The 14,919-nt window shown below is 44.5% G+C and overlaps 1 protein-coding gene across 2 annotated transcripts in view; it reads right to left on the bottom strand.

The window, feature by feature from the left end:
* The window catches only part of EXOC4 (exocyst complex component 4), a 1,827,849-nt gene that overhangs the window by 1,795,188 nt on the left and 17,742 nt on the right, over window positions 1–14,919 (bottom strand). The gene's annotated exons all lie outside the window — the stretch shown is intronic.

A 14,919-nucleotide genomic window follows, 5' to 3' on the forward strand; every position in this document is an offset into this window, starting at 1 on the left:
TGCAGCCGCCACAAAGGCACATTCATTTAAATGCCAAAGAGCATTTCGTATGGCGTCCGCCCACACAGAGATCTTCTACGGAGATTATTTAGTTCACATTGGACTCTATAAAGCGGAGTCAGCAACCCCCTGCCAGTAACTAAGACTCTAGTTCTCAATGATTGCATTAAGTCACGGTTCATCGCCTCCACAACAGAATTGCCCTCAGGCCGATTTGGAGACGAAAATTGCACCTGTACCTCCAGAGACTTTATCGCATCCCAGTAAGCCATAAAGGCAAACGCAAGACCTTGGTCAGAATGGATGGTGCCACAGGCAAACGTCCAGACAAAGACACAAAAATCTTATATGACAGTTCGAGCGTCAGCACTACGTTGCGGCCAAACCCAAAGGAATCTAGTGCACAAATCGACTGCAACCAAGATATGTTTAAAAGCAGTGTCAGAAGTCAAAGGACTGCAGTGAGAAAGATAAATACAACTAAAATGTTGATTTGAAATGTAAAGTTGAGTGTGTGGTGGACTGGCAATATTAACAGGCTTAATTGTTTGACAAATGTCATAAGAAAGTACATATTCACATGCCTGTTGATATAAACCACGCCACCAGAAACGTTGCTGTAGAAGCGAAATTGTCACAGTCACTCCTGCATAGGCAGATGCCACGCCCTCATGTGCGGCAATGATCAAAGAAAGTTTGCGGTCCTCGTTGGGAATTAGCTGATTCCCAACTAACTGAATAGTTGCAAATGGGACTTGATCGGAAGACAAGTGATATGTGTAACGCGAAAGGAAGCCTTGGGGAAATTCTGTCCCTTCCTTCGTAGCAGCTATAGCCGCCAAAATATTATCATCATTTTTTGTCATAGACCTAGTGACTGCTGCTACTGAACAAGGGGAAACTGCAGATTTGGCTGCCTCATCAGCCAGCGAATTACCAAAAGCGTGTGCTCCCACATGTTGATTGCCCAAAGTATGGAGAACGTGTGAGAAGCAAACGTTCCTTAAGAGCGGCTATTCGAACCCAAAGCATTTTATGCTTAATTGCGCTACCTTTAGAATCATTTTGTGCCCAGAAGACCAAGTTGTCATTAAAGGATTGGTCACAGTATAAGGAATCGCACACTATAAGAGTAGGTACAACAGGATCAGCGAATTCTAGAGACAAAACTAAAGCACGTAACTCTGCCAATTGAGCCGTGCAATCACCAAGAGATTGTGTGTGCACCACAGAGGATTTAAAATCCCCATCAACAATCTTTCCCCCCACAATTGCGCAGGCTGCTGAATAAGCATGTCTAGAACCAACTGCTGGCTGCGCAGAACCATCAGTATAAATAATACATTTGTATTGATCCAGAGGAAGCAAGGACAAAGGAGGAAGATGTACATGTTTATTCTGTAAAAACTCCTGTGTCTGCAGAGAGGGATCAAAGATAAAGTTGACATCAGCCGACGTCAAAGAACTAGCCCACTGTATTCAATATGGATGCAAGGCTTTGGAGGCTTTGGAATTCAGAACAATAGTCTTAGTAATTGCTTGAAAAGCAGGTGCAGGTGAGACCATAAAAATGTGTTTTCCCTGAGCTAGAGAGCATTCTTTCAGAATCGCTATCTGTACAGCTGTCAATTTTATTTCTGTAGAAGAGAAACCCATCTCAGCGGGAGAATACAAAAGCGATGTATAAGCAATGGGGACTATGTCCCCTTCACTGAACGTCAAGTAAGTGAAACCCAATGCGCCAGGTACAATCCTTATTACCAAATTTGTAGAATTGTCTCATGTTAACAAGAAGTTGGTCGCAAGCAGATCAGACTGCAGAGACCAAAGAATTGCGGTATGTTCCGGAAGCCAACAGGAAGGCAAAAAAGAAAGTTGTATCAATGAGTAAAAAGGTTTGATACGCTGGGCATAATCAGGAATGTATGTCCTCTCGAAATGAAAAAAACCCAGCAAAGATTGCAATTTTTTAAGTGTAGATGGAGGTTGCAATTCTGCACATTTCTCCAGAAAGTGGGGGGCCAACCCCCTTCCTTCATTATTTAGTTCATAACAAAGAAAGTACCGCTAAGAAGCCGATGTGAGACAAAATTGAATTTGTAACCAAAATTTGCAAAATGTGTGACAATGCAGTCCACACGCAAGAGATGCGGTAGTAATTCATCATCCGTCAAGTATATGTCATCAACGTACGAGTAGGCAACAGGGACAAACTCATGCAAAAGGGACACTATGCATGCCGCAAACACACCAGAGCTGTTCTTATATCCCACAGGCAATCTTGCATATCGGCACAGATTGCCCAACGCACTGAATGCGGTCAAATCACGGCTCTCAGGAGCCAGAGAGTTACTGAAAAATCCATTAGAAATATCCAAGGTAGTTTTGTATTTTTTGCAAACAATGTTATTCATTAAGGGAGAGCTCTGTGTGTTCTGAACCGCAAAGGTTTGAACGTGACTGTGTAAATGTCTATAATCTAAAACTATGGGATATGAACCGTCCAGTTTCAATATCGGAAAAAAAGGATTATTCATCGATGAAACACAGGGTTCAATCAGTCCCTGATATTCCAATTGGGTCAAGATTTCACTTACGGACACCTTAGTGCCTAGTTTGATTGGATACTGTGGTTGGGGCTGTGGTGTGGAACGCAAAGGAATCACATGAATCGGTGAACCCTCGCACCAACCTGCCTGATTGAGATATAATGTCGGGGATAAGGACAATCCCCATTTTGAGGCATATGCCATTTTATCATCATCAGGAACATATTGCGAAAAACTAGGAAGAATAACATGTTCTCTACTAGAGGAAGCAAGGTCAAAAGGGGGAAGGCCAATCAAAACCCGCCAACAAAAATCATAAGAAGAAATGAGGTTGTTCCAAAACACTGCTTTAATAGTTTGTTTAATATCACCCTCAACGTCCGCCACAGCCGACAGGAGTTGGCGCACTTGTAAGCAAACTGCCTCACCTTTGATGTTGGCCAGAATCATATCGGTGACAATAGGGAACATTCCCGCTAATCTCATCCCCAATTCCAGGGCTGGACCAGCCCGGTGTTCATCCTGTTCCTTCTTTAGAACGCTTGGTAGAACGCTCATGGAGGGAGTGTCAAAGCACAGTGTATACACTGAAGCAAACACCATCCCCCAGGTGGTGCAATCAGCTAAAGCGGGAATAATACCACTCAGTAAACTCATTTTTAGCATCCTGTGTTTCTCAACAGGAGTACTATGCAGAAAAACAGCCTCAAATTGCTCAAATTGTACTGCAAGACAATATGGCAAATCATCTCTATTCTATTCTGAGGACGCTTACCCATCTCTGAATTAACAATGAATGGGCTTATGACAAGGCCACTGCCGTGTCCAGGCGGAGGAGGCGCAGCTCCAGACGGAGCCACTTGAATCGCATGCAACATAAATTGTATAAAACTTCTGTGTATGTGAACCAGCGATGTACGTAACTGACGTAGCTCTGCGAGAGTAACATTAAGATAATTTGGATGCAGTGTAAAACCCACCAAAACTGACCTTAGAAACAGGGTGAGGAGGGGTGCCATTAAACAAGATGGTAGGCTCCTAAGCTGTCAACGGAACTTCAAGTAATGCATAAGGGCGATAGGCCCGTGGCACTGCAGCTGCTGTATATCTATGAAACAAAATATAATTTCCATCCACTGCCGGAAATGTAACCCAAGAGTAAAAGACCTCAAAGTGGTGAGCCGCTTTCGCCGCGATAACAAAGATAAAGGATGCCCCCGCATTGGGAACTCCACGTTGAGTCAAGAATGCTGTAACTGCCGCAATAGCGACTGCCATCATAAAAATGGAAAAGTATAAACCAGGAGAACGGTAGCGTAAAACCAGGTAACCTTTTAAACTTCAAGCTTGAACACCTATAAAATGCAAATATAGAAGGCTAAGCACTCACATTACGAACATCTCCGGAAACAGGTGACAGGGAATTATGGACAAGCACAAGCACAACTCAGGGGTCTCGCGAATAGGTACCTGACCAAACGTTGGTGGCGCCATGTTGCAGGGATTCTGCACAAACACAGAACTATGCGCAGGATTATAGGACATTGGTGTATAGGGACTGGGTCTTCCTACCACCTTAGAACCCACGAGCCCAGGACCGACTAGCTATAGTATCTCACTTGCTCTCCTACTCACTGACAGAGAAACACATGATTAGACACCCCAGCTTACAACACTCCCAGATCTCTCAGGAATCTGGGTAACAAGACATACTTTCGATCGCACTCTTGTACTTGTCCACAATAAGATATGACAGAGACACAAAACAGTTTAAAATATTTATTTATAACTAACATGCCCTATCATGCAGTATACGTCCCACAACAAGCAGGAAAATCTATAGTACAAATATCATCAGAATAGCAGCTAGTCCATAAGTCATGAAGGGAGATGTAAACATGGAAAGACAATAGAGCCTAACCTCTATTCCCTTGCTACGGAGCAGTATTATTATATATCATAAGATCTCTGGGCTTTGTCAGCAGACCCCATACCTTAGCCTATAGATGGTAGAGCTACATCATAGGTGCGGTCTCGCTCTTCCCTCTGGAAAGGTCCCTCCCCAAGTGTGTGTGTTACCTATTGTGTATCCCACTAAAAACCAAAGTACGTTGCCAAAACAACAGCTGCATCTGTATGTTTTGTCTAAGGGCTGTAGTCTGACCAGAACAAAATTAACAAGGGAAATTGTTGTTCGACCTTGCATATAAGGTTCAGTCAAAATCCCAGGAATATGCAGAGAGCGAACACAGCAATGAGTTCTCATGTGAAAGCAGCCATAGAAAATATTCAGAAAAATAAAGACCTGTAGTAATGTGCGCAAAGCAGCAGGCAGGCTGCAACGTGCTCATGCTAACTTAGGGGGTCATTAGGATTGCGATTTTTCCGCATCCTTCAGGCCGGCGGAAGTGTCCGCCGGCCCGGAGGATGCGGAAAAACCGCAGCGGAGCCTTCAGAGACCCCCCGCCAGATTAGGATGGCTGGGGGTCAGGAAGACTGTCCGCCGCTTTTACGCCGCGGTGGCCTTACGACCGCAGCGGAAAAGCTCTCATATGGTGGCGGTGTCTATCAGACACCGCCAGCCATATTAGGATCTGCATTTTGTAATGCCTTTCCGCGGCGGCAATGCCGCCACGAAAAGGCATACGGTCTTTTCTTTGGGAGCCCGTAGCGGGCCCTAAGGGTGAAGGGGGTGGGCGGGGGGCGGGGTGCACATGGGTGGTACCTATGCATTTGCGTGCAGGAAGCGGCAGGCACCGCGCGGTGCCTGCCGCTTTGTGCATGCAAATGCAACACTGCGGCGGGTGTGGCTTCAAGCAGCACCCGCCACAATGTTAAACATACAGGATGTGACCGCCAGGGTGGCGGTCACATCCTAATTTGCACGGAAGGACCGCCGCTGCCCCTGCGGACGGTTCCTCCTCCTCTGGGGTGGCAGACGGACGCAGGTCCGTCCGCCATCCTAATAGGACCCTTAGTGAGGATGACGATGTCCCGATGGGCCACATGACAGGCTCACTCGCACCCTCCCTCCGTGCACCCACATCTCCCCTCACCTCAGAAACCTCCAGTGGCTCTCCATACAAAAAACTTGAACAGTTCACACTGTTCACTCACACATTCCAAGCACTACACAAATTATGTCCCACCCACCTGAACAACTGCATGAGCTTCCACACCCCCACAGACACCTCTGCTCAGCAAAACTCCAGCTCGCCCATGTCCCTCGTATGCAAAGAGCCAGGGCCGGCAGCCAAGTATTATCGCGCCTGGCTCCTAAAGCGTAAGAAGAACTACCTCTTCATATTAGGGCCGCCGGTCTAGTCCTAGAATTCAGGAAGAAACTTAAAACATGGCACTTTGCATAGAAACCAGACATGTTGCTCAAAAACAGCCCTTTCTCTTCATAACCAGGGAACCCTTCCATCTGAGATGTGCGCTCAACAAGTACACATTACATAATATGGAGGACATTCCTGAAAAAACTCCAAGTTAACATCTGCTAAGTAAACCATATGAACCGCTCAAAATTCTTTAGAGCTAAAACAAACGGCTAGCTTTGAGCAATCCATCTCACAATAGCCTTGGTGGAAAACTCTTGGCATCTGGTGTTAGAAAGATTTCATGTACAGAATCTTTGTTTTGATTTTATTTCAGTGGCTGCTTTGTGCTGTTAACTCTGACAAGAGTAGGTGCTCTGTGACTCTTTTTATATAGCCTTTATTAAATATTTGCTAGAGAAAAAAACAATAGTACGAGTAAAACATTGAATATCAAACTCAAAAGACAAGTAATAAACATCAATAGTATATATGTAGTTATCGTTTCTATTGTTTGCTCTCCCTTCTTATTTGCAACTTCAAAGTTAATGTATGGGCAAGAAAGTGGCCCAATTAGGTAATAACGGCTTCATTCTACATTTTGGTGTTCAACTGCATTCTTATTAGCTCTGCAACAGAGAAACATTCACCCCACAAGAACACAGGGTGGATAAATAGAGAGGCCCATACCAGCATTGAGTGTGGTCCTATCAAAGTCTCCACTTGGTCGTCACCATCTAGGTCCACCACCTGTGTCACATGCCAGAATAAGTATTCTAGTCTCAGCAGGCTACCTTCAATTTGCTGATAAGAAGAGTTGAACCCAAAATCCCTTCCCAACAATACTCAATGAACTGCTTAAATCAGTTTAGTGGGATCTCCCTTTCGGCAATTGAAATTATGTTTCCACATTTTATCAGCATACATCTTTGACAAGATTGTGACACCTAGGTTCACATTCTGTCTCTAGAGTCTAAAGGATCCTTTATTATTAAAGAAGTCACCAGGCACATCTATGTTCAAATTTATAGGCAACCGATGATTCAGGAATCCACATGGGTCATCCCCCACAGGCTCCTTTTGCACTTCTAAGACCCAGAGCTGATGCAGCCTTATGCTGATTTCTGTTCTGGAGGAAAGTGCTCTTTTGACTGATCAGAGAGCTACTTTGGCATCCTCCACCTTCACTCCTGTTACCACATTTTAAATTCTGCTTTCTTAATGGAATTGTCTGTATTGTCACGTGGCTGTATTAGGCCCAGGAAGAAACACTAAAATTTTACATGCAAGCATTTCTTAAGTTGCCTTCCTTCCTACACAATGACTTTTGACACTCATCTGCCTAAGTGACAATACAGGATTAGTTTCTCTGAAACCATATTGCTTACATTTCCACTTTGTAAGTACACTATCACAACACCTTGAACATTTAGTACAAGGCCTAAACACACATTGTACAAATGTTGCCATTTGTTATTCGTCTGTAAGGCGACATAGCTATCACAAGAAGATAAACAGTGACGGCCTGGCTGAGGCCTCGGCACGGAAGCATGGATATTGTTATTATATGTACACATGCAATTCCATGTTCAAATTAGAGGAGCACTTTTCTGTCATTGGAAGGTCTGGGTTGAGACTGTGTGTCTCAACCCAGCTGATTCCTGTTTTCCCTCTGCAAGGAGGGATGTCCAACTTGCGACCAAGATGGGGACCTGCATACACTTACCTTCAGGTAATGGGGAGTTAGATCACCCAGCAGGGGATTTTGGCATAACACCAGTCGTAGACATCTAAGGTAGGGAGCGCATAGTAGAAGTACGCTATACATGGTCTATACACTGATTTCGCACAACTTATCACTGTTCTCAAATTGCTAATCACTTTCATCTGCTTCGGTCTATTAATAATTGCAAAAACATATATTTTAAAAAAGAATCACAATGGTTCTATAAATATTGAAACACCCCTTTGTGTATTTCTTGCGTATCTCTCTGGGTGTGCACGAGTGACAGAGCAAAAAGGTTCTAGATCTGTTACCACGATTCCATGGGGAGTCAGGGTTGCCATGTTATGAGGTTGTCCAATCCATTGTTTTTTTACCTTCCTAGGGTAAGGGGTACTTATGGTGGCAGAGTGGACTAGCAGGTCCATAGGCCAACATGTCCAGAGGAGTTGCATAGAATTACTCTGGAATCATCTCAACGTTTATGTTGTCCAACAAACCAACAGGTTCTACTGAGAAAGTGGAAACTGTACGACAGCATAAGCAGTTTTTTCATCAAGACAGTTGATTATAGCATTGAGCATGTAGAAGTGTTGGATATAACTCTCTAACCCAATTGTCATCTTCTACAACAGAATCAACAGATGATTACTCATGGATTTATTTCACTTTGCATAATAAACAGTATTTGCACTGTTTCTAACCTCTTAAACACTAAAATGCATGCTATGGCACACTGGAAACCCAAGCTGTTCAATAAGACACACATTTGGCGAATCACCAGACTTCTTCAAATTTGGAGCAGTGTTCCAGGAACTTAGTAATGTTCAACCTCATACGTTCCCCCAACAGAGATATTATATATATTGTTCTCGCTTAAAAATCACATATTGAGCATTGGAGGATATATTAAAAAAAACAATACAGTCTTGTGGTAAAACAAAAATTGTTACTGGCCCATTCAACCTATAGCACACTAAAATCGATTTACAAAAGGGGGTGGTGATGAACAGAGTGTCTGAATTGAGCAGACCACTCTTACCCAGTCCAAAGATCAGGGCTTGATCCATCACCGTTATTTATCTCACTGCCCCATCCCAGCTCAGAACCTGGCTATATGCAAATCAGTCTGTCCCTGGCCCAGTGCATCATGGGAACAGGGCAGACTAAACTACCAAGCCAATTCTTTACCAGAAAGGAGCCAAGCTACCGGGGACCGGTTTCTGGCATTTCAGCCTCTTCGGCCCGGCTTGCTTGAATCCTGATGGAGCAGTGAGAAAGGGACTCATGTCTGAGTATACCCTGCCACACCTATAGTGGCCAAAATCGATTTACAAAAGGGGGTGGTGATGAACAGAGTGTCTGAATTGAGCAGACCACTCTTACCCAGTCCAAAGATCAGGGCTTGATCCATCACCGTTATTTATCTCACTGCCCCATCCCAGCTCAGAACCTGGCTATATGCAAATCAGTCTGTCCCTGGCCCAGTGCATCATGGGAACAGGGCAGACTAAACTACCAAGTCAATTCTTTACCAGAAAGGAGCCAAGCTACCCTAAGCGTGGAAGGGTATACTCAGATGTGAGTCCCTTGCTCATTGCACCATCAGGATTCAAGCAAGCCGGGCCGAAGAGGCTGAAATGCCAGAAACCGGTCCCCGGTAGCTTGTTTCCTTCCCAGTGTAAGAATTGGCTTTTGTAGTTTGGTTTGCCCTGTTCCCATCATGCACTGGGACAGGAACAGACTAATTTGCATACAGCCAGGTTCTGAAACTGGGATGGTGCAGTGAGCTAAAAAACGGTGTTGGATCTAGCCCTGATCTCTTGACTGGGTGAGAGTATTCTGTTTAATTCAGAGACTCTGTCCCTCACCACCCCTTGTTGTAAATATTTTTGTCCACCCTAAGCGTGGAAGGGTATACTCAGATGTGAGTCCCTTGCTCATTGCACCATCAGGATTCAAGCAAGCCGGGCCGAAGAGGCTGAAATGCCAGAAACCGGTCCCCGGTAGCTTGTTTCCTTCCCAGTGTAAGAATTGGCTTTTGTAGTTTGGTTTGCCCTGTTCCCATCATGCACTGGGACAGGAACAGACTAATTTGCATACAGCCAGGTTCTGAAACTGGGATGGTGCAGTGAGCTAAAAAACGGTGTTGGATCTAGCCCTGATCTCTTGACTGGGTGAGAGTATTCTGTTTAATTCAGAGACTCTGTCCCTCACCACCCCTTGTTGTAAATATTTTTGTCCACCCTAAGCGTGGAAGGGTATACTCAGATGTGAGTCCCTTGCTCATTGCACCATCAGGATTCAAGCAAGCCGGGCCGAAGAGGCTGAAATGCCAGAAACCGGTCCCCGGTAGCTTGTTTCCTTCCCAGTGTAAGAATTGGCTTTTGTAGTTTGGTTTGCCCTGTTCCCATCATGCACTGGGACAGGAACAGACTAATTTGCATACAGCCAGGTTCTGAAACTGGGATGGTGCAGTGAGCTAAAAAACAGTGTTGGATCTAGCCCTGATCTCTTGACTGGGTGAGAGTATTCTGTTTAATTCAGAGACTCTGTCCCTCACCACCCCTTGTTGTAAATATTTTTGTCCACCCTAAGCGTGGAAGGGTATACTCAGATGTGAGTCCCTTGCTCATTGCACCATCAGGATTCAAGCAAGCCGGGCCGAAGAGGCTGAAATGCCAGAAACCGGTCCCCGGTAGCTTGTTTCCTTCCCAGTGTAAGAATTGGCTTTTGTAGTTTGGTTTGCCCTGTTCCCATCATGCACTGGGACAGGAACAGACTAATTTGCATACAGCCAGGTTCTGAAACTGGGATGGTGCAGTGAGCTAAAAAACGGTGTTGGATCTAGCCCTGATCTCTTGACTGGGTGAGAGTATTCTGTTTAATTCAGAGACTCTGTCCCTCACCACCCCTTGTTGTAAATATAGCACACTAAAAGGCACAAAAAGTGGAGACATTCAGGGGCAACCTACACTTCGGAGCATGCTTGCTGTTCTACACTAGATTAATCTTTTATGAAATCCAAGGATTTTTTCAAGGGAGCTCCATACTGTGACTTGAGCATGATCCGAACGTTACTATCAGCCCCAAATATGTACAATTAAGTAGTAGAAGAATATATCCTGCAACTTATTTGAATCAAGTGTATGGTCCACATGCAATATTTGATGGTCTGAGAAGGGCTTAAAAATGTAACTTTGCAGGGGTGGGGGTTGCCTGGGCTTAAGATGGCCGCCACTTAAGCAAGCTCTGAACGCCATCTGACTATCAGTAAGGAATCCGCCATCGCCGCTGCGATAATATCAGCCCCTGCCACTGAACTGTTTGAGCTTGAGGAGAGCTACCTGGAGGTGGGTCCGTTGTCCCCTAAAACGAGTTTGAGAGGTGAGAGGGGGAGCACGGCCTATCGGGCCTGAAGACGACGTGACTTGTGTTGCATCAGCAGCGGAGGATGCCGCAATGCGGATGGCTATGCTCCTGGAATTTTAAGCACAGTCTGACCTCGCCTGGGATTGGGAGTGCACAGTCTGCGAGAGACGCTGAACTTTGCTGGCGAGGCTGCCCGGCTGCGGCTCGGACAGCGTGGTGATTGGTGGCCCACATGGAGGAGTGAGGCCTGGACTGGCGACCATGGAGTGGGCTGGTCCCCCGCAAAGGAGACCCAACGTAGGCTCAAGATGAGAGCGCGTCGGACGGGCAGTGGTGGGACATCGGAGACGGCTCAACCCAGTTTGAAAGCCGACTGCGGTAAATAATCCTGGAAGCATCCAGTGATTCCCCCCTAACTGCGTATGTGGCCGCTGGCAGACCTACACTAATTGAGGGTAGCAAGAGACAGCAGTATGGCCTCATCTCCGTCACAGGGATGTGGAATTCCTATATCCCAACGCCCAGAAAATATTGCTTGGGGTCAAGGGCAACAAGTTGTCATGTGTATTTTGTCCTTGGGACAAGTAGGCCCAACCCCCTACAGCACAAGCACTTTCCCTGCTGGTTTACAGTACCACATTATGGATCACGGAAGGGCACTGTCTGCAGTTAAGGTGATATTTGTGTACATGTGTTAAGCTGTTCAAACTTGTATTTATGGGTCATTAACCCCTCCCCTGCTGATGACGGAACCGCTCCGTCATCAGCTATGGTTGGGCTGTGCTGATGACGGAGCGGTTCCGTCATGGCCCGGCCGCCGCGCCTGCGCGGCGCGGATTTCGCGCCTGCACGGCCGTTGTATTGAGCGGGGTGGGTCATGACGGAACCGCTCCGTCACCAGCACAGCTCAACCACGGCTGGTGACGGAGCGGAATAGCCGCCGCAGCGAAAGAGTTAATACAAAGTCTTTATTATTAGGGTTGGCAATCTAAGTAAATGTTGTAAGCTCAGACTGCATTACTGATAGTGGTTCCAGTATAAAAATGTTTACACACGTTTTTAATGTTTAGCAATATGAGGCCATGTATAATGCTCCCAGAATGCTCTCTGATTAGATGCAAATATTTGCAGAAGCTTGAAAGCAAGATTGAGGATTCTTTACTTTCAAAATAAAATGTTCACAAAAAAATGCACAAACATATAGCTAAACTTCTGTCAAATTTTAGATACCATTTCTTTGCAGCATCAGTAAGATATGTTAATGTATGCTAGTATTTCACAAAAACATCCATAATGGAAAATCATAGTTTTAATAGGTGTATGGGAAACATAAAAATAAACAAGCACTGGCAAAAGCCAGTGGGTCTGAAACTGTTGGTCAGCTTTTTGGTTTTGTCAATGCGGGACTTGTTTTGGCATGGCTTATGTAAAACCTTACTGATGTGGGAGCTGCCAGAACCTCGCCATTATAACAAACATTGGCAAAAGCAAAAATAGTTTTGGTCTCAAAAAGCACACATTGCCCCAGTAGTTTCTGGCAAGGAACAAAACAACTGTGTTGATGTGCTCCTTGTGAAAGAACAGAATGCTGTCACTCACAGTGAAGAGAGAGAGGGAGAGAGAGAGAGAAAGAGAGAGAGAGAGAGAAAGAGAGAGAGAGAGAGAGAGAGAGAGAGAGAGAGAGAGAGAGAGAGAGAGAGAGAGAGAGAGAGAGAGAGAGAGAGAGAGAGAGAGAGAGAGAGAGAGAGAGAGAGAGAGAGACTGAATTGTAAACACAAAAGTTCATGGTTAACACCAAATTACATTAGGGGCCCAATTATTAAATAAAGTCTCAAAAGTGCACCCACGTCCTTGCATTAAATGCAGATATACAGATTACGTGAATTCACAAGACTTTACAGAAGTAGGCCACGAAATAGTACTTCTAGAAAGTATTTGTGAACTAAAATTTTAGCATCAGCAAATTTGTGTTTGCAAGTTCACTTTCCGTCCAACCATTTTTTTCCCCAAACCTGGAAAAGGTTTTAGGTCTGCCTTGTCCAACCTTTCTCAGTATGGGAAAAGATTAGAGAAGAGTTGGTGAAAACCCTTAAAATATGCAAGTTAGTAGGTTTGCACAGACTCAAAAAGGCATTCCAACCCCGGAACTGTGGCTTACCATTACTTTCAGCACCAGTATATAGATCTTCGGAAACATTGCAACATAAGGGAATTGCTAGTATTTGAACCCTACTATGGAAGGGTCCCTGGCATAATCAGAGAGGCTATTTCAGCACTCTTATATAATGAAATTGCTGCCATAATTTGTCACGCATTACATGGCACAAAAGGGACAAGTGGATTTTTTTACAGGGCAAGTAGATTTATAAAACAACCTGCTACATGGACAGGTAAATATTTTATTAAATTCCACAACCATGCATCATCTGTTGCGAAGCTGGTGTGGCGGCGCTGGCGCTTTTGTTTGAGCAGTGACAAACATGGTAATACTGTTTGCAAATGTATTCTGCTGAGTTGGCCAGGTGGTGGAGGGTGAGCGCGTGCTGGTGGTTGCTCACATGGGGGTGAACCAGCAGCTGCTGTGTGGACTTCAGTTAATACAATTGGAAACCCCTCAATCCTCCTCTTGATAAGCCACTGGGTGGGATGTTGGTGCTGTGCCTTTGAGAGACAGTGGCGCTTCTCTGCAGACAGGTGTTACCGAGGGACCTCCCTGCCTTGAGAATTTGAGCTGTGTGAAGACAAGGTAGCCTTGGAGCCTCCCGTAGCGAATAGAGCTCTAGTGATTGGACAGGCTATTATCGCGGTGTTGGGCCTTGGCCTCCCATGGATGATGGACAAGGTGGAAGGGACGCAGCCCTAACTGCAGTTTGAACAGCTAAAGTCTAGACAGAAAGAGACAAGCGCGGAGAGATCTACTGAAAAGAGAATGTAAAAACAAGTAGGAGGACCCCACTCTACCTTGTAGAGGACGGTGGGGAGAATGTCATTAGAGAAAGAACAAACGTCCGGGTTCGTAGGACAGGATGTTGTCTTTTGGTGTGGAACCAATGGGTATCACTTTTGTGAACTAGGGTGTTTTTTACCCTGGGGAAGGCAAAATATATACACACTTATTTGGACAAGTTCTATATACATTGAAAAAAGTTCTCCTAACTAAAACTGTTTTTGTTTAAAATAATTTTGGGAAAGTTGCACATACGTGGGTTTAGTAAGATAGGCCTGGAACAGTGATAATGTCATGGGCTATTAATTCAGATATATGAAATCAAACTAGTACATTCACTTGTTAAGTGCAGACATATATGGGAAATTTTTTGATTAAAAGCATATCAACACAAACGTTTGGTCACAATATATAAATTTTATTACACATTGCACAATATGAAAACACATTAAAAACATTTATCCATAAATATGATCATCACAATGTTAAAAATCACAGAATCAAAAGGTCGACGCGGCGTTTCGGCTTTTTTCTAGTATGCCTTCATCAGGACTGATTCTAGACAATTAAAATCATAAAACACAAAGTTACCAAACGAGTAAAATACATAAAATACATTTTTTGCGTGAGCACTCTTACATCTTAACCCCCTTAATTTAGGATAATCAGTTTCTTTCTAATTTACACACATATATTCAGTACGTTCCATTGAGCATTGTTACTTTTGTGCAATTCCCCAACAGTGCAATTGACAGATTTTTTATACTACTCTCTCTTTTTGCCTTCCCCTTGGACCTGTGTACCCTTATATTAGGGACCCCCAGTGATTCCGCTACCAAAAAAGAAGTACCTCCCATGAATCAGGTGCGTACCTTGTTGATCCAAATGGATTTGTTATCCATGTGGTTTGAACTTTTTAGTTCTACCAGGAGTCCTTTTTGATGATATGGACCTTTGGTGCTTTGCTTAACGATTATTCGCAAGGTTGCTCTGTCTCTTAAATAAAGA

The sequence above is a fragment of the Lissotriton vulgaris genome, chromosome 1_1 (assembly GCF_964263255.1).
Source record: "Lissotriton vulgaris chromosome 1_1, aLisVul1.2, whole genome shotgun sequence".
NCBI classification, from domain to species: domain Eukaryota; kingdom Metazoa; phylum Chordata; class Amphibia; order Caudata; family Salamandridae; genus Lissotriton; species Lissotriton vulgaris.